This window comes from Protopterus annectens, chromosome 2.part0, assembly GCF_019279795.1.
Source record: "Protopterus annectens isolate FY-2018-M chromosome 2.part0, PAN1.0, whole genome shotgun sequence".
Taxonomy (NCBI): Eukaryota; Metazoa; Chordata; order Ceratodontiformes; family Protopteridae; genus Protopterus; species Protopterus annectens.
Genome location: NC_056728.1, coordinates 1,567,452,152 through 1,567,477,168, shown reverse-complemented (window position 1 = coordinate 1,567,477,168; position 25,017 = coordinate 1,567,452,152). Strand labels below are relative to the sequence as shown.

The window sequence follows — 25,017 nt, the reverse complement described above, 5'->3', positions numbered from 1 at the left end:
CATCTATTCACAGTCCGGCAAAGAGCTACCATTCCCAGTCAAGGCTCATTCTACCAGGGCAATGGCTACTTCTGTAGCATTTCACTCCAAATTATCAATAGATGATATCTGTGCGGCTGCTACCTGGACTTCTCCGCACACCTTTATTTCTCATTACAAGATAGATGTGGCTTCTCGAGGTAGAGCTTCCTTTGGTTCCACAGTTCTCAGGAGTGTTTTCCAATGAGCCACCCAGGATTCAGGTGCTAGGGATACTGTCCCATCAGTTATGAATGTAGGCGAGATAGGATCCCATTACATCTTTTAGTTATGTACTTACCATAACTTCGGATGTATGGGATCCATCTCGCCTACATTCATACGTACCCGCCCTCCTTCCCCCTTCCCATTGGACTTAGAGGAAATGTTGCTACTTACTGAGTTTTTCTCTTGAAGGACTTTAGTTTGTTACAGTTGTTGGTATGTTTCTGTGCCTGGATGTAGGTATATAAAAGCGAACAAACAAGATCTGGGGAATCAGGCGTGGTACATTCTGGGATAAGGGGTAGCCCAGCCAATTAGAGACTTCGTTCTACTGTATAGTGGCCGAGTCGGAGCCGAGGGATCGGCTCCGAACCCATCAGTTATGAATGTAGGCGAGATGGATCCCATACATCCGAAGTTATGGTAAGTACATAACTAAAAGTTTTTCCCTTTCTCCTACCATTAAACACATCCTCATTTCTTCACATAAACCTTCTACCAGGAAATTATATTCCAGCAAATGGAAAAGGTTTTCCATCTGGGCAGCTAAACAAGGCATGTCTTTGTCTGAAGAAGTGCATGTAACGTATTGCATGAAAGCGCTAACAAGTAAAAGGATTTTGGATTTTTCATCGACTGGCGTTATTTGTTGGATCCACTTTTTGTTGTTTTGTTGGTTCGTCTAGCTTGTTTAAGCTTCAATTTTTTTCATCATTAGAGTTCAGTTAGCTGCCATCTCTAATTATCATTTTTGGGAACACGGGAAATCCAATTATGTCCCTTTTTGAAAGGAGGAGTCCTTCTCAGACCTCCAATCAGGCAACCTCCGGAGCCCTGGGACTTGAACTTAGTTCTGACCTCATTGATTTCTCCACCTTTTGAACTGTCTTCTTCATCAGACTTGAAATTTTTGTCTTGGAAGACATTGTTCTTAGTTGCTATAATATCTGCTAGGAGGGTTTCAGAATTGCAAGCCCTGACCATTCGACCTCCTTGTGTTATATTCCACAAGGATAGAGTCTCCCTAAGAACTAATCCTTCCTTTCCCCCTAAGGTATGTTCAGAACATAATCTAAACACAACTATCGAATTACCAGTATTCTTCCCAAATTACAGTATTAAATCAGAATACAGAGTATACCAATTAGATGTCCACAGAATTCTCCGATTTTACCTGCACATGACTAAAGATTTTTGGAAATCGGATCAATTATTTGTTTCCTTCTCTGACAAAAACCAAGGCTTGCCCATCTCCAAGGTTACTCTGTCTAAATGGCTGTCAGACTGCATCTCATTTGCTTACAAAAATGCTGGGAAACAATTACCTGCTAAAGTAAAAGGTCATTCAACTAGAGCAGCATCAGCTTCATATGCCTTCAGATCAAAACTCCCAATTGATACCATTTGTGCAGCAGCTACTTGGGCAAGGCCTCATACCTTTGTCACTCCATTACAAATTGGATTTGGTCTCCTGGGACAGATCATCCTTTGAGTCCACTGTGCTGAAGAGTCTCTTTGCTTGAGCGACCCAGGATAAAGGTGCTGGGGACGCTGTCCCATCCAGCAAGAATCACTGCGAGATAGGACTACATAACATAAAGAAGTTATGTACTTACCATAATATTCCATGTTTGTAGTCCATCTCGCCTACATTCTTGCGTCCCACCCTCCTTCCCCCTTTGTGTATCCTGGAGGAACTGGTGGACTACCCATTATGCTGTCTGACTTTGTTATAGTTGTCCGTCCACATGGCATGGATAGTAATACAAAGTACTTTTGTTTGTATGTACATAGTTATTGATAGCATAGTTACTATTATGTATGTAGTTACTTTCTTGCAAACAAGATGTGGGGAATTGCCGTGATGCACCATGGGATAGGGGATAGCCTCGAGCCAGTAAAAGCTCTTGAGCTTTAGTATCGGCCTTGTCGGAGCCGAGGATCGGCTCCAAACCCATCCAGCAAGAATGTAGGCGAGATGGATTACAAACATGGAACGTTATAGTAAGTACATAACTTCTTTTTTTTTTTTCTATTTTGAGGCATTCCTTCTCTTTTTAACACCATCTGTTTCTGCCTTGGGTCTGAAAGAGTGGTAGGCCTTGAAACCTTGCACTGTGGGGTTGCTGTTGCTGTTCTGAAGCCATGTTTCAGTAACTATGCAGTCATCTGTATTTTCAGAAGTTAGGAATGCCTGTGCCTATAAAGAGTGCATCTTTTTTAGGCTTTTAGCATTGAGCAGTGATACCTTTTTATAATTTTAAATTTGATTTGCTAAGGATGGCCTGCACCTCTCTCTCCTCATGACTTCTGTATATTGGATAGGACTTTTTTCTCCCATAATGTCTTTTCTTGGCTAAGATTGTCAGTCATCTCCTCCCTGTCTGATATTGGATGCCTTCAGAATAACACCAGTGGCTAAGTTAATATTTGTAGTCCATTATCTTTTGTGTGTATTGTGCCATCATTCTTGGCTATGGTGGGATACTGCTTAATACTAGTTGCACACCAATTTCATATGCATATTCTGAGAACTCTCATCATGTCCTTCATATGGGCCAAGGAGGTATGTCTCAAGTCATTTTCTCCCACATGTGTAGTGACCATGTCATATGTGTACTTTGTGAAGGGAATTGAAAGCTCTAGTGGTACCTGAGAAGCAGTTCATTATTACTCTGCTTCTAGCTCAGCCTGTATTTGTGTGTCCGACAAAGGAGTCGCCTATGACCTAAGACATTATCAGATGTACTGTCTCATCTTGCTCATTATCAGATGTACTGTCTCATCTTGCTGCCTTAAGGGCCTTGGCCTGCCAGTTGTGAGTGTCCTCTTTTTGTAGCTGTGATTTTTGTAATGTCTGTGTATGTTCTGTACCTGTTGGTGTGATGCTAAGTGTCTTGCACGCTAAACCTTTATGTAGGAAGCCTTTATGGTTTAGACAGGGATTTTTTTAAGTACCTCAGTGTAAGAAGGCTTATTTGGCTGTCTAGGACATGGTGAGCAGAGTTTTGTATGGTGGATGCTGGAACTGACAACGTGGTGGTTACAATCTGCAGTATATGAAGAGAGGTTGGCCTCTAAGGTTAGTAGATACTTACACCTCTCACATATGGAATCGTTTATAGGAAGAGTCAAACAGTTGTCAGTGACCATGAGGTAGTTCTTGCATTGCGTTAATGTTCCTGTTGGTATCAGGCTGTCAGCATATGGTGAGGTAAACTGTGACTTCATGATATGTAGTGCTTGGTGAAATAAGGAGTAGTAACGAGTGCTAATGAAGTGAAATTGTAGGAAGGGTCTGCATACTAGAACACTAGGATAAGCAATGAGTCAAAACACCAGCATTACAATTATATACACACAGCATCAATAAGTGAAGGGTGCAAAGGTCAGTAAAAGTGCTGCACCAACTAAAGGATATGTGAAGCAGTGACTACCATCTTGGCTTAGTGCCACAACAGCAGTGTACTGCAAATGATTTGGCTCAAATGCCAGCATAACAGCTTAGTACAGTGATGAGCCCATGTGTAATCTATAGCTAGGAATGCCGGCAGCAGCCAGCAAACAGTGAGTGCAAAAGACAGTAAAAGCAACTGCAATAAGTAATGGTTTGTTGAAGAAAGTGTAAATTGTTTCAGATGTCACAATCTCAGTTTTACTACAAATTTGCACATCATAGCAAGGATTAGACCTAGACTCAGAATGCCCACAGCTGGCAAAAATAGTGAAAGAACAAATAAACAGTATGCCTTCAGCAAGAGAGAATACAACCCTGAGTGATATGGCTCCCAGTGTTTTTGAGTGCACACAACTGTGTTTGTGCATCTGTATCTTCAGCAGCTGCTGTCAGTCATTTGCAGGAGTGTGTAGGTTTTTAACCAATGGGATGGTGTCATCATTTTAGTACAGTACCTAATAAGTTAGTGTTAGTGGTGACACCACTTCATGTTTTCTTTATTTCTTTTTTAAACAGACCAACACAGTTGGAACTGATGGCCTGTATATTGATGACTGCTGCAGTAGCCTTAGCTACTTAGATATATGGCTTACCTCCAGCCAATGATATAACAGCCATCTGGTTTCCAAAACTTCAGGGCACGTTCCGTATGTCCAAAATGTCAAGCAGCTTGAGCTAAGCTGACTAAAAAACAAATTTGGACATGAAGCTCTTCAGAGTTTTACTGCCACTGAAGAGTACACTCCTTTGAGGATTCTGAAGATCGACGGTAGGCTTGTGCTTTTCTTAGCTGGACAGATAAGTTCCCTTTTTGAGAAAAAAACATCTATTTTCTTATTTTTTATTGATGGTTTATTAGTTTCCTCTTCAGGAAAGTTATTTTAAAGCTAAGAGTGTTGTGTTTTGATAGATTGTTTCAAGACTATAACATATTTTTAAATAGAGCACTTGTTGTTTCTGACAGTTTAAAAGTAGTGTTATCTTTTTCTGTGGAGAGATTGTGTTTATGTTAAGGTTGTGGGGCTTCCATAGTGTTCAAAAGTACTTTTTTTGTATAAAAAAAAAAAAAAACTTTTGTGGAGTGGTATGTTTTACTGGCATTGTTGCTTGTTTTTGCCAAGAATGAGGATTGAGGCACCATTTTCATCTTAATCATGGAACAGAGTGTCGCTTCCACAGTCAGTCCTTCCAGCCACAAAAAGTAGTATAAGCAAACAGCCTTTGTCACCACAGCAAGTGGGTGACTCTGCTGTGGCCTTTTGGTGTACCTCAGACCACTCATCTTTTACCTTGGATCCCTCTGGTGTAGCACCTACAGCCACTATAGACTTGGGGGTTAGCCACATCCTGTACAGTTGTTGGGGTCCCCTTTGTAGGCAACAGAGAACTACTCTTGTCAGTCAGAATGCTGTGCCTATCCCTGGGGAAGCAGTGGCTGCTATTAGTAACATGGTTTGCCCCATTTTTCCTGACAAAAAGAAACAGAAAACCAGGCATGTATCTAATCTTCCTCAAATTAATTTGGATAGGCGTAGTTTACTGGGACTGGCTCAGGGTTGTATTCAGGTTATTGATCCTTCTTGTAGAGTACTTTCTGGTAAAAGAAAGAGGGATGCCTCTTTTCCTGAAGAAATTCAAGATTCTGAATATAAACCGGAAGATACTGGGAAGGATCCAGGGTTTTGTCCTCAGATTTTTGATTCAGAGTCAGCAAGAGAGTTCTCTTTCTGTTTCTCTGGGGTTCTCTTTTCTTAGACTATTGTTAGAATAGCTGAGTGTTTTTTTTCATGTTTCACTGCTGCAGTCCTGACTTGTAGGACTTCCTGCTGTGGAAGCCCTTGGCCAGCCCGATTGCTAGAGTAAAAAAAAACTCCGTCCTTCCAAGGCTAGAGGACGCCCTACCCTGACGTCAGTACACTTGAGTGTAAAGGGAAACAGCCACTGCCATGACATCAGTCTTTCTTGCTGTCAGAGCCCAAAGCAGCATTTCAGTACACTGGTCGGTCCACACCACAGAGAAGTCTTCTAAAGCTAAATACCCCATGGGGAACTCTATTTCTTGATTTAACTTATGTCAGATAAGGTTAACAATTGTCGCCAATGTGGTAAGCAAGTCCAACACCAAGACTTTCTTCCTTTGTGTGTTACCTGTCCAGGCCCAGATCACGACGTTCTTAGTTGTCATTTTTGCACCCATTTCATTTCTAGGATTGTGAGGCTTCGGGCCAAAATCTTAGCTAAGCATCTTAGTGTACAATCTTCATCGCATCATTTGATGGCATCCACTGGTCGTCCTGAGGTTAAGCTCCACAAGTGTAAAAAAGACAAGGGAAAAAGACCAAGCTTAGGGCCTCAGACAACAACCATTCACCGTCGGCCAGTTCCCCAAAGCTCGTTATCATTGAGGAAGACGAGACACTTTTGCAGCTCCCTTCTACATCTGAGATAGTGTCTCAGGCCATTGTCAAGACCCATATGGAGTCAGACATGTTCTCCGATCCCTCAGCTTTTACACAGGCCTTGGCTTTCAATTAGTCAGTTGGGTCCAGCGTCACTCAGCAGACCTCTGCTTCTGACGAGCGATCTTGCACCATCAGCATTCCTTCAAGACATCAGCCTGCATCGGTTATGCTTTACAAAGAGACTGGCATCCAGATAGCAGACATACTTAGGCCCAAGGCTAAAGCTGTTCCTAAGAAGGGTTCTATCTCAGGTCTTATGCCTTGGCCTACTGGCTGCTGCCCAGCAGGTTATCAGCAAGATCCAGTCAGGTTAGCTGAGGATCTCATCTCCTTACTTAGAGCTGGGCAACCCCCTTTGCAGTCTTCCACAGGAAAAAGGAAGACTGATCCCTTCCCAGATGTTTTCTCTGAACCTCCTGATTCAAGTGAGGATTCTGACTAGGAGAGGTCTGTCTTTGGGGAGTGAACCTTCTTTACTTCCTATAAAGATTCAGATTCTTAGGAGAATCTGCCTTCAGCTGCTCCTGAAGACGTATATCCATTGGGAAAACACTCCATTCCATGAGGGAACATTTCCAGTGGGAGGCACAGGAGTACCGACAATCTAAAAAGAGGGTTAAGGAGTTCTTTGACCTCCCAGAACACAAACCTTTGACTATTCCTCCTGTATTGGAGGTGGTAGAGGATGTTTTTATGGACTCTTCCCTGAACCCAGACACATTTTACAGTGTACTGGACTCTCATAAATACCTTTTCAAAAACCTCTCTGCTGACCCAGAGGTTGTCACTCCAGATCTCAAGAGAGCAAACATCAGCTCTTCTAAGAACCCATTACCTAATGACAAGGAAAGCAGGGCCCTTGATAGGTTTGGTAAAAAAACAAATCTACACTTCTGACACCCTAGCCATGAGGGCCTTTAATCCTTTAATTGCCAGTTTCATATGAAAAAATACCAACAAGGTATTTCAGATGAAATGAAACAAAATATTTCCTCCCTGGAGGACAGGAACATTTCCAAGGAATTGTTAGACTTTTGCCATTCCAGCTCCCAGGTGGGTAGATACTCATTACACTGCAGCTGTGATGTATGGAGGCCTCCAGCTGAGCAGCTGCATCTGGCTCTGTCATTAGAAGGCATGCTTGGCTTAGAGAACAGACTCTATCAGACTATGTCAATTCCAAACTTCTAGATACACCCCTGGATAAGGACTTACTTTTTAGGCCAAAGGCTGAGGTTGTGCTAAAAAAGATGGAAGGTAAAACAAAATGTATGCAAACTGTAGAGGACTTTCCTCCATGTTCAGCCTTCTGGGTTTAGTAGGATTTTTTCCACTGAACTGTGGTTCTTTCCCTCTTAATCAAAAGGCTACCAGAGGAAATCTTGGAGGGAAAGGTGTCAAAGGCAGCAGCAATCACAAAGGCCCAGACAGTGGTCCTCAGGAACCCCCAGGCAGGAGAGTTCTAGACTACAAGGCCCTGGCAGAGAGCAACAGTGACTCTTTCTTACCCCTTCCCACCCCCTCCCCTTCCTCCCCCAGAAAAGATAGGGGAAGGCTATCCCTGTTCAAAGAAAACAGCTTCTTCATTACTTCAGACAAGTGGGTGCTGAGGGTTATCTCTGACAGTTACAAGCTTACTTTCAAAGAGCCATTAAGATACTCAGGTTACCCAGATGTTCCACAGAATCAAAGAGTGGAGGCCCTTTCTGAGATAGGTTCATAGGTTCATACTAGGCTATCTGCCCGAGGGCATTTACAAGCCTAGCCCATAGTTTTGTGGCTTACGCCACCCCTTTAGTATGGGGAACTATACCCATTATTTTGCTGTGCCTCTGTTGAGCAGTGACACTGAGGTAATCCCTGGGGTATATCTGCGATCTCCCATCCATTGGTCAAGATTTCTCTTGAACAAGGCCAGCGAGGTGCTCTGCCTCACATATACCGGGATTTTATTCCACAGCATAGGGAGTCTTTGGGTGATGAATCTATCCCTCCAGCACGTCCTATTAATAGCCGTGTCGAGGTTTAAGTCTCCGCCCTTGTGGCTCTGACAGATCTAGATTTTTGAGGTGAAGCATATTCATCAAATCTGGGTTTGACATGGCCTTGTATGTTAGGCAAAGGTCACCTCTGAGCAAGTAAGCGTTTACTGAATAGAGCTGGAGTTCTTTCAGTCGGGCAGCATAGGACAGATGTTTGAGACCCTTTATCCTTTTGGTGAGGAACTTTGTGGCCTCTCCAGCTGCTGCAAGTGTCGGGTCAGATACATTCCGAATGGGGCATTGTACTCAATCATTGGTCTGATGAGTGATGAGTATAGGGAGACTATGACCTCCCTTGATCTAGATGAGAATCCCTTCATGATAAGGTGGGCAATGTAGAAGGTCTTCCTAACTACTTTAGCTACATGGGTGTCGAATGACAGACTACTATCAACCTGGGTCCCCAGGTCCCTGATAACTTCTTCTGTGCTCAGTGGATTGCCACCTATTTGGTAGCTAGGGGTAACCTTGTTTTTCCCGAAGGGTATGACTATGCATTTTTGGCATTTAACTTTAGGCCATGGCTCTGGCACCAGTTATCCGTTTCTGTGAGACCCTTCTGAAGGATATCTGTGTCAGATGTGTTTTCTACTATGGCCCAGTTTGCAGTCATCTGCAAACTTTGTCAGCCATAACCCTCCTGTGTTTGCTTGTACTTGGAAAAGTAGATGCCAAACAAGAGTGGGCCCAGGACTGAGCCCTGTGGTACACCACTTGTGACAGGCTTTGAGTCTGACATGGCGCCAGCAACTCTGACCCTGTGGGTTCTGTCATTCAGCCAGTTTGCAACCCATCTTGTGATGTATGGGTTAACATTTAAGCTGATGAGTTTTTCAATGATACCCGAGTGGGGTATTGTATCGAAGGCCTTCGCCAGATCGAGGTAGGCTGTATGGACTGCCTTTCCCTCATCAATGGCTTTGGTGACTGTTTCGAAAAGTCAACCAAGTTTAGAAGGCATGATCTGCCTTTGACAAAGCCAAACTGGGATGGATCCAAAGTCTGCAAATTCCCTATGTCTTTGTTTATGAGGTCCATTATGATCCTCTCCATGGCTTTGCAGATAAGGCTTGTCAAGCTAATGGGCGGTAATTTCCAGGGTCGGTGGAGGCACCGCCTTTGTGAAGTGGGACCACAGTTGCAGTGCGCCACTCCCTGGGTACGTATCCAGAGGTAAGACTATGATTAAACAGCTGTCCTAGCTGTGGGTTTAATTCCTCGTTGAGTTCGTGGAGCACACAGCCGGGGACACCATCAGCTCCCATGGATGCTGTGCTTTTTCCTTTGGAGAGAGCAGTTCTCACTTGGGCGTTGGAGATGTTTGGGCGGCTGCAATCGCTTGGTGTAGATATCTCTCCTTTTGGGGAGGGGAGAAGTTTGCACTGAACCTGTCAGCCAGTATGTTGGCAATGTCTGTAGGATCAGTAATCTTCACATCATTTTGAACTAGTTCTGAGCATATCTGGGAGTTTCCTCCCAGGTTTCTAACATAGCTAAAGAAGGCCTTATGATTGTCTTTTGAGTCTTTAGCTATTTTTCTCTCAAAATTTGCTTTGGATGATTTTATGAGAGCTCTTAGTTTTTACTTATAGTGATCAAGGGTGTCTTACCTTTTAAGGATTTTGCTCTATCTTGTAGTAGCTTCCTCCTTTTGTTGTAGAGTTTGTTTATGGCTGGGGTCCACCAGACTGGACGCTTGCCTTTGGTACAAAGAGTCTTTGTTTTGCTTGGGATTGCCTTATCCATGCAGTCCTGCAGGTGCTGGTAGAAGGCATTTGTAAGTGATTCAGCGGCTTGAGTACTGTTTTCCGCGGCTCGGGGCCTTAAAGGAGACCACACTAGTCTTTAGAAGTGTGAAGTCGGCTTCGAGAAGTTCTTTACTGTGGTCTTTTTATTTCAGGTGGGGTGGAATGAGGACCTCCAGCGAGATTAGTTTGTGATTGATCTCACCAGTGAGGGGTATACTTCGGTGTTGAACATTGTGCTCCCATGTTCGTGATGATGAGATCAAGTATGTTTTCTCCTCTTGTGGGGATGGTGACTAGTTGTTCCATGGCATTTGAGTTTATGAATTCCAGGAACTTTTGGGCTAGGGTGTTTGGGCTTGAGTAGTGTTCCCAGTCTATATTAGGGTAATTGAAGTCACCTAGTATGATGGTGTTTGGTGATACATTTATCCCTCTAGTGTTTTCAGGAAGGCCATGTGAGGTTCCTGAGTTTGTGAGGGTGGCCTGTAACATGCTACAATTTGCAGAACAGTCTTGCCTATGGTTAATTGCACCTGGATGGTCTCCGATGCATCGTGCGTTGCCACCAGTCTTGAGGTGTGGGTGTCTTTGATGAATATGGATACCCCCTCCTTTCTTGGTATTGTCCGGATTTTGGGGCGGAACGCATGATAAGAGGTAAAACCTGATAGTGCTGGGGTGCTCTCAGGAGCCTTGAACCAGGTTTCTGTCACTGCACAGACATCGATGTTCTCCATACTGAGAAGGGACTCGAGTGCATGCATTTTGAGATTTAGACTTCTGGCATTGAGCAGCATTACCCTTAGTTTTTTTCCTTTTTTGTGTTCTAGGGTGGTAGGGTTAGAATTTGAGCCTTGCCTAAAAAGGCACTATGGGGTGGCAAGAGCCTTTGCCAATATCCGGAATCCCAGGGTGACAGGTGCAAGCCGTCCCTTGCGAAGCAGCGTGGCTTGTCCAGCATGTCATCCCAGGCAGACAGACATTGGATCCCCTTTGAATGACACCAGAGTTTAAGCCAATTGTTAAAGGTGATCATCTTATCTCTGTATTGTGGCATCATTCTTGGTGAAGGTAGGATACTGCTCAAGGTCAGGGTCATACCTGCCTGGGCTACATAATCAGAGAGCTCCTCAATGTCTCTTTTCATGTAGTCCAAGGAGGTACGTCTCAGGTCGTTTACACCAGCGTGGACAATGACTGAGTCTGTACCTGCTGTTGAGAGACCTGAGTGCTTGCGTTATGTGGCGGATTCTAGCGCCCGACAGGCAGCTTACTGTGACCTTCTCCTTACTCAGTCTGGTGGCGGGACGTCAGTGTGTCTGACTATGGAGTCACCAATGACTAGTGTGTCTGGCATTGTGTTTGGCCTTAAGGGCTGTGACTGTTTGACACTCTGACTGTGAGGTCTATGTGTTGCAGGTGTTGTGTTCTGAGGTGGTGGTTGTTTGGGTGTCTGCTTTGGTGGCCTCTGCTGTTTTGGTAGATTTTTGATCAGAGCCGCCGAGTATGTCTTTGTGTGTTTATGTGTATGATTTGAGGTTGTGATGGTACTATGTGAGACTGGGTCTATAGTGTGTGTGGTAACCTTCTCCTCCTGACTGGTCTTGCCAGTCCTATGTTGAGAGAGCTCAGCCTCCAGTTTGGCCGTATAGTTGCATCTCTCGCATGTATTTGTGTTTTGTAGGAGGAGGAGGAGAGGGTTGTCTGTGTACATGAGGCAATTGTAACATTGCCTCAATATTCCCAGGTTCACCAGCTGAGCAGGAGAGGACACTAGCAACTGATCCCTCGACATGCTAGAAGGACTAGACAAAAAACTTTAAAAGAGATTCCGGGGGATCTGGGTGACCGAGAAATGGGGGTTTGCCTTTTTGGGGTGCTATCTATAAGAGTGCCGTATCAAGGTAATAAGTACTGTAGGAGCAAGTGCTAGGCTTAACAGATAGAGAAAAGTCTACTTGGAGTCAAGTAGAGATGATCTTTTTAGGTATTAGAGAAAGTGCTAGTAACAGGGATGCTTAAAGGTAAGATTGAAAAGAATGCACTCTGCAGTGTGCACTAGAGAAGTTAGGTATGAAAGTAGGTAACTTGAGTTTTACCTGTTTAAAAAGTTAAGGTTTAGTGGAGAGTTACTATTTTTAAAACAGCAAGATGGACTGAAAGGGGTGGTTACTTTTGTATTTTGGTACTATGAAATACTGTAGGATGGCCAATAAATTTAAATAATTGAAGGGGTGGGATTTCAAAAGTGATGGTTTTGTGATTACTCACATAAGCCAGTGAAAGTAGAGAGAAATGAGATATATGGTCAGATTAACATAAGAGGCAGGCAACTAGAAAGACAGTGGTATTTAACAAGACAACTTAAATGGGTGGGAGGGAATGGGTGGGAGGGAGGGAAAAAATTCTGCCTGAATCAGAACAGAGAGAGCTGTGGTCTCTTTTGAAGTTTTAATATGCTGTTAAAACAGAATGCAAGCAAAACACAACATAAAGAAATCAAACTACAGTATTCAAAATATAGAAAGGCAATACAGAAATACAAAAAATAACAGCAAACTAACCTTTCCTTCACAGCAAAGTGTAGCAGAGTCTGGATGTGCTCACAGAGCTGAGTTGAACCAGTACCAGATCATCAAATAGGGAAAGGATTCTACTCCAGGTTATTCCTGTTTCTGGGAAAGGAAGGATCATGGTGCCCTATCCTAGACCTGTCCACCCTCATCAGTCCCTGCTGGTACCAAAGCCCAAAATGTTGACTCTGCAAAAACTTCTTCCCATGATAGCCCTTCAGACCTTAATGGTCATCTTAGACCTAAAAGATACTTGCTTGCACGTTCCTATAGAGGAATCTTGCAGACGTTTTCTTCACAGCAGGTACCAGTCACTTTAAATTCTCTGCACTACCCTTTGGCTTGTCTCCTGCTCCAAGGGTCTTCACAAAGTGTTTGGCCCCTGTGATTGCCTTCCGCACAACAACAGAAATCCAGATTGGCCCCTACCTGGATGACTGCCTCATTCAAGCCATGAGGCAGTCAAACCTCTTCCAGTATCTGGCCTTCGCTCAGGCCCTCCTCACCTTTTTGGGGTTCACCATAAATCTTCACAAATCCAACACAGACCCTTCCACCAAGAACATTTTCCTGGGGACTCTTCTGGATTACTCCCTTCAAAAGGCCTTCATTCCTCCATTAAAGGTCTCCTCCTTGACTCAATACTTCCCAAACATTATGCAGGGTCAGTGCCTCTCAGGCAGGGAATTCCTCAGAGCATTAGGCTACATGGCATCTTGTATCCTCATGATCCCACTGGCCAGACTACACACGAGAAAGCTCCATTGGTGCCTCAAGAATCTGTGGTGCCAACACTCAGTCCCTGGAGACTTAAATTTCACTGATCCCTTGCCTCAAATTGGAATTTGTATGGTGGACATAGGCATGTGCCCAATCCTGGGTCTCCCCTTCATGTTCATCCCTCAGGTCCATACTTTAACCACAGATGCTTCAGAGACAACCTGGGGAGCTGGTTTCTAACACCTTCAATCTCAGGGCATATGGGAAGCTCAAGTCAGGCACAAGCACATAAACTGGAAAGAATTGATGGCAGTGTAAAAGGGCCTACTGGCTTTCGAAGATCAGTGAGGAAAAAAAGGGTCCTGCTTATCAAAACAGACAACACCACGGTAATGTGGTACATAAACAGGGGAGGTACCCACTGTTACCCTCTTTGTCAACTAACAATGTAGGTCTTTGAGACTGCTCACTCTCTGGGGTTGCACCTCATGGCACAGGACCTCCCAGGGACTTAAAACACTCTAGCAGATCATCTCATCAGACACCTGATGGATCCCCACGAGTGGCATCTGCATCGGAAACATTTCTCAGCATAGTCCACAAATGGGTATCCCCACAGATAGACCTTGTTTGCCACCAAAGAAAATGCTCAGCTGAAAAGATTTTGTTCCAGGAACAAAGTACCCACAGCCTGGAGTACAAATGCTTTCTCCTTCCTTTGGGGCCACCTGTTCCTTTATGCGTTTCCTCTTCTGCCTCTTCTTTCTAGGGTCCACCTGAATATCAAGGAAGAAGGCCCAAGGCTCATCCTGATAGCCTCAGACTGGCCCAGGCAGCACTGGTATCCTCCGCTGCTGAATGTCATCAATGAAAAACCGTGGCAGTTACCTCAGAGAGTGGACCTTCTAACTCAGGACAAGGAGAGGTTTGTGCATCCCAACCTACAGACTCTGAAACTCTCAACCTGGATAATTCCTCAAAGTACCACTCTGAGCACTCCCTAAGCAGACAAGTTCAAGACATTCTTAAAGAGGCTAGAAGGCCTAGCACTAGGAAATCATACTAAGCCAAATGGAAAGTTTCTTTATCAGGTGTCAGTAGCAAGGCCTCAATCCCAAATCAGCCAATATCTGTGCCATTTTAGATTACCTGGCTATCCTGGTTGACAGAGACCTATCCTTTTCTTCAATCAAGATTTATACCTCTGCCATTTCAGCCTACGTCCTTGTTCTTCCTCCTGTCTTTTTCCACCCCAGATGAAACAGTTCCTTAGGGGAGTGGTCCACATCAAGACCTCCCAGGAGACTACCCAAACCTCCATGGGATCTCAGTTTTGTTCTAGAAAAATTGAGATTACCCCTCTTTGGACTGACAGCTTCTGCCGATTTAAAATTCTTAACCTGGAAGACTTTCGTTTTACTGTCTATCACCTCAGCTGGAAGGATCTCTGAGTTACAAGCTCTCATGGCAGTGGAACCATTTCTCATATTCCACTCAGAGTATCACTTTGGACTAATCCATCCTTTGTGCCCAAGGTGGTTACAAACACATCCTTGAATCAAGCCATACACTTGCCCACCTTCCTCCCCAAGCCTCAAAACAGGGGGGAAGAGAATCCTTTAATCCTTGGATGTACACAGACAGCGTTGCTACTGTCTAAGATACAAATGCCTTTTACAAACACTCAATATTATGTCCTGAAATGTCCATAAAATTTATTGTGTTAGAACAGGTGCAAGTGGATAGTAGAGAGGGGAGACTGGGAAACGCGTTTAGAATATAAGGAACTTTTGTGGCAGCTTAAATTGGATGCTGCCACAAGTCCCGGTCTAAATGATAGCATAAACATTAAGAGTGTCCTTAAACTAAGAATGGCCAGATTGTGATTTACAGGTAAGGAGAAGTCACTATAAATTAATATGTAATCAGTTGAATATAATATGTTCGTAGCACAGTGGTTTAATAAATTCATATATAGATTTCATAATAATACATCAATTGTAGGTCATATTTATAAAAGTAATGTACTATTTAATGATGGTTCTATAAATATGCATTTAGTTAATTGTAAAAACATATATTTAAACTTATTAATGTTTACATATATTGATCTATTTAATAATCAGTATACAGAATTTTAAAAGAAATGCATGGTTTTATACTTAAAATAAGTTCTTTACACATGGATTTACAGATTTGTTATATTTTTTATATAAAATATTTTTTATGGATAAAATATAGTAATTTGATAAAATGAATTTTGTATAAAGTTTTACATTATATGCAGGTTAACATTTGTGAATGTACAACAGTGGTAAGTGGATGTTAAATTGATAGGTTTGAAACCTTTTGTGTAGCTTTAAAACTTAATTACTAAAGCTATCACATGATGGTCATTAGACCCTATAAATATAGTCAGAATTCTACAAGTATTTTATCTTGATAAAGCTGGGCATTGGGACCAAGCGAAAGCGCTTGATTCAAACTGTTGGGATTTGTTTTTCATTTTATTGAAGTTTTGTGCTGAACAGCAAGATTTTAAAAGAAGTTTTTAATAAGAGTAATAAAATAATTTACTACGTTCCTCCGTTGGCTGGTTTTTGAGCAGTTGAAAGGTTTCTTTGGTGTTTTGCTGCTTACACTTCGTTTTACTGTCTAAACAGAACTAAATCTTACTGGAAATCAGACCACCTCTGTGTCCTTTGCCATTGGCTCAGAAGGGAAACCAGTCTCCGAACAGACTATTTCCAAGTGGTTCTCTCACAGTATTTCTCTTTGTTACAGCCACTATGGCAAAAAGCCTCCTGAAATTGTAATGACTCACTCTGTTAGTGTCACTTCTACTGCCTTCCTGAAAGGAGTTCCTACCAAAGACGTTTTGGAAGCTGCTACATGGTCATCTGTGCATACCTTTACGAAACACTATCACTTATCTCGAAAAAACAGCAACCATAACCAGGCTGGGTATAAAAATCTACCAAAACTACAAAAGAACACCACTGAGCACAGTCCAAGCAGATTAATGTTTTGTTTATAGCGTAGTTGAACTTTAATAGTCGCTATTCGCCAGAAAAACGTCCTCAAAAACACAATTCAACAAAAATACTCCAGTTTAAATAATTAATACAATTAAAGCACAGTCCAATCAGCTCACAATTACAAATTAAATTCAGTGTTACCTAAAATTAACCATTTAAACTTCTTATAAAATTTTATTGTATTATGTAATAAAATACACCCCAATATGAATGTATTTTTCAGTAATTACCATAAAAAACTAAATAAAATTAATCTAAAACTTTTATTATATAAAATACAAAATACTTTTTTTTGTTATTTTATTTTCTTATATTGGGTCTTTTATCCTTTAAAAAACATTTAATGTTGACAGTATTGTTTAAACCAGGGGAAATGTATGATGCCAATCAAAACTGACATTCAGCTTCCCTTCTCTCAATAAAGTTCTTGTAACTACCTCCACGGGGATCTCGAGTTACTACTTCTAAAATGGAAAAAGTGAACTTCTGCCAATTTACACAAACTTGTATATTTGTACAATGCTTTAACATTTTTGATTTTTATAGCATAACAATGTTCTCTGATTCTTTTCCTAAGACTCCTCATTGTCATTCCCACATAAAATGCAGAACATGCTGAACACAACACAATGTATACTACACCCATGGTACCACAATCACATTTTTCAGGAACTGCTATTGTTTGTTTTAAATATGAAACACAAGCAAAAGGACCTTCATGGATGAACCTACAAGCGTTACATCCTAAATACCTATACATACCTCTCATTAATGCTGTTCCTGTATTCTACTTGACTTTCCAACATTTGTTTAATACAATTGTATTTTCTATGTACAAAATTAGGACCTGTGCCCAATACCTTCACCACATCTCCATTATCTAATATAACTTTCAAGTTATCTTTAAGAACATTCATAATAGTACAATTGTCCAAACTCATGTAAACGCAAAATCAGGGAATTTCCTGACTCCCTACTTTTTTGTTTATATTTGTTCCTTAGTAACTCTAATAAATCACTTCTTCAGACTAGGTAGAAACACAGTCTCATGCTTCGAAATTATTTCTTGTTTAGACTTGAGCAGCATGTCAAGTGGATACCCTCTCTCCTGAAATAATGTGGAAATAAAATCCAGTTCAGCCAAAAATACTTCATCATCCACTGTCATACGAGAAGCTCTGATAAATTGTCTTTGTGGGATGTTATTTTTCATAAAAGTTGGATGATTACTCTTATGGTGGACATAGCTGTTACAAAATGTATTTTTTTCTGTGTATACGACTAGTAAAAATACCTCTATGGCCATCCCATCTGAGATCAACATCCAAAAAATAAACTTGCGTATCCACTTTCCCCGATTCTAAATTTCAAAAACCCAGTACTATGGTTGATAGGGTCTGTATTACGTGAACAAAAACTGCATTGTGCGAACACCTTTAGTGTGACACAAAGGGAAATGCTGAAAGAATGAACTGAGATTGCCATAGGGAATTCTTCCCTTTACTTCAATGGAGTGCGATCTCTGAGTTGGTAAATTTAAGTAGCAGGGGTGTGGGTGGTGCAGGGGGGCTTGCCCCCCTGCATAAAACTGTTAGTGACAGTTTTCGTACTGTTAGTTTTTTAATGTTTGAGTTTCGATTTTTTCCACATTTGCTTATTTTGTGTCGCTTTAAATTTGTTTGCACAATGCAGTTTTCGTTCACGTAATATAGACTCGGTTGATAAAATCCAAAAACATTTCCATGTCAAAACCTTGTTTTACAATGAAAAACAAATCATCTGTGAATCTACGATAAAAAATTATTTAATCAGAAAAGGATACAAGGGTAGAATATCTCTAGCCCACAAACCCAATACTAAATTAGCAAAGGTTGGCTCCACTGCAAACCCCATAGCAACCCCTTTCAACTGTTTATAAAAAACATCATTGAATGCAGAATAGTTATACTCCAATACCAACTCTAAAAGTGTCATAAGGGTTGCTGTATTGTCAGCTGTGAGATTAGTATATTTACCCAAAAAACACCTAAGGAATTCAACACCCTCATCTTGGGGTGTACATGTGAACGACGAGACTACATTTACTGTAAATGTGAAAAAGCTACTGTTCAAAGAAAAATCACTACTTTCTGTGAACTATCTAATCTGATTCAAAAAAATCCCATGAATCAAAAATATATGTTGGCATAACCTGTACTAAAGGATTAAACACATATACAAAGAAATACACTCTGTGCAACTTTTCCTGCTGCTGAAACAATAGGTCGAAAGGCTGGTTTTGTAACACTTTTATGCAATTCTAAGCATAATACCAATTTTAGGATTTTCAACATAAAAAATTCAAACAAGTCATTGTTGATTTCACTGTTCATCAGTAAATTATACAAAATGTAGATGTACCCATAAATTCTAGTTATTTCAGATTTCCTAACAATTCTATATTCATCAACATTCTGTAAAATTCTCACCATTGCATCAATGTAATCAGTAACATTCATTATAACAATCCCGCTCCCTTTGTCCACTTTCGTATAGCGTAAATAGCTATTTTGAACCAATTCATTTAAATCCCTCTTTTCACTGCAGCTTAAATTGTAATAAACATACTCATTTTTGTTTCAAAAGTCTCCTAATATTGTTTTCGCAATGTGTTTCAAACTCCCTGATAGTATGAGTACGCACTGGGTTAAAAGTAGAAGGTTTACTAATACCACTTTTTAGACGCACATCATTCAAGATATACATCAAATTTAATTTACGTGTGTACAGTTTTAGCTCAATTAGTGTCCTTGTAGTACTAGGTCTTTTACTAGGTTGCAAATTAAAGCCCAACTGTAAAACCTTTATATGTTCGTCAGTCATTTGAAAATCCAATAAATTGTAAATATATATATATATATATGATAACTTTGGGCTTACCAGAATGGAATCACTCACTGTTGTTTGTTCCTGCACCTTCCTCGACTGCGAGTTTGATATCCCTTGCTTTGGCTCCGGTTCCTATTGACTTGATTCTGATGGCCCCCGTGAGGAAAAAAAAGAAGACCATCACTATAAACTATCACTTATCTGCTTTCTCCAAGTCTAGAGTGGGATTTGCCACTGCCATCTTGTAGGGCATCCACTGTTCCCCATAATTGTCCTTCCACCGTCATCTCAGCTTTGGGAATCATACTACAAGTCAGGACTGCAACAGTGAAACATGAAGAACATAGTACAGTTGTATACACTTTACATTAAATGTAGATGTTCGAGTGTATTCACTGTTGCGGTCTTCTTTCCCTCCCTCCCTCCTTCCCCCCTTTTTGCCTACAGTAGTAGTCTGCTTCTATTCTCTTCACTGACCAGAGGACCCCCCCCATGTGGTCTCCCTGCAGATCCCTTTTCTACCTGTGTCCCCTTGCTTATGCTTCACCTTGGGGGCTCCTACCTTCTAAGGGATAAGAAAAAACTGATGTCATGGCGGCAGCTGGCTCCCTGTATACCTAAGCTTACTGATGTCAGGGTAGGGTGTCCTCCAACCTTGGGAGGAGGGAGATTGTTACTCTGATAGCCAGGCTGGCCAGACTTCCACAGCAGGAAATCCCACAAATTAGGACTGCAACAGTGAATACACTCCTACATTTAAATTTATGGTAAGTGTACACAACTGTAATTTTTCAGTGGGGCAACATTGAGGATTCTCAGTCCCTCTAAAAATACTGATCGTTACAGAAGGATATTCCAGAACCTACACTCATTCCTCTTGTCTTGTCTGTTGTAGAGGATGTGTGTCTTAACTGCCTGCAACTTTCCTGATAGTCAGACAGCTATCCCAAACCTGACTCAGCAGCTATAGTTTTAGTTGACTCCTCTGCTGTTAAGCACTTAGTTAATTCCAGTCCTACAGTTTCTGATAAGGATGGGAAAATTAGTGATAGATATGGGTAAAAAGTGTATACTCCTGCAGCTTTGAATTTCAGCATTTTAAATTGTCAGACTTGTATGTTTGTTTATTATGACATATTGTGAAAGTATGAGGAATGTTTTATCTACAGATCCGTTGTCTGCTCCATCTGGATTCAATCTGTAGGTCATCGGATCTGACTCTGATCTGACATTGGCTGATTCTAAAACCTTTAGCTCATCTTGGCCATTCCTTCTTTACCCATAACTTCTTGCTCCTCCATCAACTCCCAGACCTTGTTTGCCACCATTTGTGGTCTGCAGCTCGGTCCTTGGCTCCACATGATGTTTCAGGTTTTTTCTCAAGATTTTGGTTAGGATTGAACTTTCTTTTCCCAAGTGCTTTATTTTAGTGCTAAGCCCTTTTGAGTTAGTTGTAGATAGTTGTGTAGGTAGTGTGAAGTAGTTTACTATTTGTTAGGTAACTAGATCCCTTTTCCACTGTACCCATTGTATCCTTTCCCCCTGTCGTAGAATTTGCTATTTATGTATGTGTGTGTGTGCGCATGCGTGCGTGCATGTGTGTGTGCGTGTGTGTGTGTGTGAGTGTAGTATTATTGACGAGAGGTTTAAAAAGTGAATCTCCTGTGGGCACAAACTGCCATTACAGGGTGTACACCTCAAATGTGTTTATTGCCTTGGTTTGGAGCATTTAGTCTCCGGTAGTCTTATCTCTGAGAGCTTTGGATCTCCTGTTCATAATGAACGCAAGGCCAAGCTAATCCTTAAGAGGCTTTTGCCATCCAGCTCTTCTTCTGCTTCAAAGGCTTCTCCCCCATATCCCAAGACCGGGCCTGAGAAGACTCCGCCACTAAACTCCAGGCACTCCAGGAGGGAGTATAATAGGTCTTCCCTTGCTTCCATCTTGGGGGACAGCTCCATTTAGTTTCCCCAGTCCAAAGGGCACTTGTCTTTCAGCTTACCTGGGTACTTTGTCTCTGCTATCTTGGAGCTAATCATCTTCAGCACCAAAAGCTTCTTAGAAAACTTCTCTGTCTTCAAGCATTAACGGTCCTTTTCTGGGAAAAGATGCACCTACAGGCAGGGTAGCATTGTCTTTTTCTCCTTATACCCCTCCTCACCAGAGTCCTCCCCATCTCCACCCCAGTTCAGATCCAACATGTGGGGTCCTCTTTGTGTAGACCCCTCAAAGACATCTGTCCAGTCATATAGGTCAGGTGGGTAGCATCAGTCAGATCTGGAGCAGCTGATGAGGTCCTTTTTGAAGACACAGATGCAGTTAGGGCTTATCCCCTCAGATCTGATCAGACCCTGGGACCTTCGGATTGGAGGTCTTAGAGACTGTTTATACTTCCACCCTCCAGTTTGGATTCAGCAGTCTGGCAGTCTTCATATATGTTCTGTTCCTTGCTTGCTTCGACCCCAATTTGTTTTGGGGCCATTGGCACCTTGGAGCCAAGGTGTTGAGGCTGGAGTTTCTGGGTCAGAGTTGAGGGTTCCTGCCTCAGGATTGTCACTCCATCCTGGAGCTTCAGCCTTAGTGCAGCTTCAGTCTCAACATCTGGTATAGGCATGGTCACTTCTGGTTCAGTGTTATCTTTGTTGCCCACGAGTTCCGGGATCGATCCAAGAAGCCCATTTTGGCCTTGGCCTTGAACATTGTGGAGTGGATGTTCTTGACTGTAGAGAAGGGTCAGATGTCTCCATCTAGCACCCTCGCCCAATTTTCTTCCATTCCTTTGACCAGTCATCATACTTCTCCCAGACAGCATACGTCAACTAGCCTCCAGGCTACCCTCTTGGAGGGTTGCCCCACTTTTGCCCCTCTTCTCCAGTTTTGTTGGAGCAGGAGATTTTGGGGAAGAGAGAATGCATGAGGAAGCATTTGGATTCTTTGGAAGAATCCATCATCGAAGATACTAACCTCGAGGAAGGAGAGGTTTTTCCCAAATCCCCGCATTACAACACCTCTTTTGGTGTATTGGACCTGCTTTGCCACCTATGGATTCCCCAACGTTTGCTTGACTCCCAGAGGAGTCAGTTTTTTCCTGGAGGCCTTTGGAATAGGCCCATCCTCATCCTAGGTGCTTCCCCTTTTGGATGCCTTCATAGATCTGGTGTCACGGAGAGCTTGGAAGGAGCAAGACACAGTAGAACCACTCCCTCAGAAACCAGGCAAAGTTACTGCCACTCTCCCCAAAACAGGCCTCATTGGAGCAAGAGTCCAGCCGTAGATACCTTTGTAGTGGCGGCAGACACCAAAAAGGAGATTTCTGAATAAATGTCCTCAATTCATCCCCCAAACAAGGAGTCCTTTGGTGCTGGATTGATTAGGGAAGTAATCCTAGGCCTCGTCCACCTTTACTTTGAGGGCATTTACTTGTGTATCGCACTTAGCAAGGCATCAATGAGATGTTGTTGTAGAAGTATCAAGCACCCTCAAGACACAGCAGTCTCTGGATACCTAGAAGAAGCTGGAGACTCTCATCTCCACCTTGACTTCTGTCACCAGTGTTTCTATAAGATTAATTTCAAACATGGCTGATGCAGCATCCAGAGCAGCAGGTTTTGTTATTGCACTGAGGCACCATGCCTTGTTATGGCTGTGCAGCTTTATGGACTGCTTCAAAGCATCCTTCATTAATTCCCACTTTTGATGGGTCCTCTTTGTTTGGTCTCAAGGTTAAGGACACATTGATGAGGAGCGAACAAGATAAAAAGACACCATCTACTGCTGGACTTTGCTTTTCCACCCCACCACCCCCATGATCCTTCTCTAAGAATCAGAAAGGAGGTAAGTGACTCTTCTTCAAAAAGTCACAGTTCTCTTCCCAGGGCACTCCTCTGGAAGGTTCCTCCCAAGGGCTTGGAGGGGGGGGGTCATAACAGATTTGCTGTAGGGGTAGGGGCGGTCCCCAGAATCTGGGCTTCCAGAGGCCTGTGTCTGATAGGCCCTTTCAGCAATTCTGAATGATTGCCTAACTGATAACCTCTGACAGCTGGGGGGTTATTTAGTTCTCCATTCCAAAGTTTGGGAGACCATCACCTCAGACATGTGGGTGTTGAGAGTCATATCCAGAGGTTATGTTATCACCTTTACAGAATTTCCAAAAGGTTTCCCAAAATGTCTTCCTGCTGTTCCACCCCATCAGAGACATTTCACCATGGCAGAGATCTAAAAGCTGCTCGCAGAGTCGTCCAAGAGGTCTCACCAGACCAAATAAAATCCAGGGTCTATTCCAGATTCTTTTTAGTACCTAAGAAGATAAAGGACCTCAGACCAATCTTGGACCTGAGCAAGCTGAACCAGTTCTTCAAAATGACCAAGTTCCAGATGGTCATGGTGCAGTTTATATTGCCTCATCTGAGGATGGATGATTAGACGTGCTCAACAGACCTCAGGGACGCCTACACTCACATAAAGATAAATGTCCTTCTATTCCAATGTTGCAGTATTCTACATATGTTTACTTCTCTTGTCTCGCATACGTACAGCCAGTTTACAAAAGGTTTCAGCTCCCGTGAGGTGCATGGGACATCTAAAGTGGCTGAGGGAAACATGGGCTATAAACGTGACATCTGCACACACCAGCCCTCAGAACTTCTGAGCTGCCAGTCGTAGGCCAGGTGTTGCTGCTACCACTGACATCTGATTCAAAGAATTAAGGTAAGTACCCTGTTGGGGACCCTTTCAGTCCTTCCTTTTACTTGTATTGCCTGTTCATGTCATCCAGAAAGGGCAAGTGTAAGTGCGGGTGGCAGATTCCCCAAAAGGATGCCCACGATCAGTGTCTTTTCTGCTTGGGTTGCATGACTACAAGGCCTACCCCATTTGTCAGGCATTTGTACCCAAGACCCTAAGTAACCACTTGCATCCTTTAATCTTTGATGTGGAAAACCAATGCCTTAAGCAGATTGCATTAGGGATGGAGGTCTCCTCCGACATTCCTTCAGAACCGCCCAAAAAGAAGGCCAAGACCTTACGACCTACCTCTTCCCGCTGGGCCTCTACCGTCCAATCCTCAGCCTGTGGCAGACCTCGGCCTGGTAAAGGGATTCAGATCCACTGCAATGGATATAGCGGGTACTTCCATGGATGTCGCACAATTCCACAGTGAAAGCATGTCTGCTGAGGCTCTACCAATGTCGGTCTCCAATGCTGGGGGAACCAGCGTTTTCAGAAAGCCCGTCAGATCCCTCTGGTTTTTTGCAGTCTTCAGATTCTAGACCCCTTCAGACGCCTGCTAGACCCTTAAAAAGAAAGACAAAACTCATATCTCTTCCTTTTCTGAAAGCATGCCTGATTGGCAGGCTTTCAGTCAAAGCCTGTTTAATGCTTTCATGGCCTTGCGGCCTACCTCTACTGAGGGTGCTAACATATCCCACCCACTCCTGAGCCGTAGGCCTCAGACCTCAGATCCTAACACAAGCGAAGAGGAAGACTCTTCTGATTCCTGCTCTGAGGAATCTTTATCTTACACTTCCCAGATTTCTTCCCCCTGGGGTGTGGCTCCCCAGAGGAAGAATCAGTTGATCCTGACTCCCCAGCTGAGGAGTTAACCTTTGGGGAAGCTATCTCCATGATGAAGGATCATTTCAAGTGGGAATCCTCTGAAATGACTGAAGTCCAAAAAAGATATTATGACCTCATTCAGATGGATCCCCCAAGCCCATCTGCTGTTCCACCTATCCTTCCTGCTTTTCTAGATGCCTTCTCCTCAGCATCACTTAATCCAGATTCCCAACCACCTGCTCCATGCAGACCTGATAGACTTTATAAGATGCCTGACACTGCTAAGCATCTGTTTAGGTGCCCACCTGCATACCC

The 25,017-nt window shown here is 42.7% G+C and overlaps 1 protein-coding gene across 6 annotated transcripts in view; it reads left to right on the top strand.

The window, feature by feature from the left end:
• ADAD1 (adenosine deaminase domain containing 1) overlaps positions 1-25,017 on the top strand; it is a 2,301,686-nt gene that overhangs the window by 2,049,246 nt on the left and 227,423 nt on the right. The gene's annotated exons all lie outside the window — the stretch shown is intronic.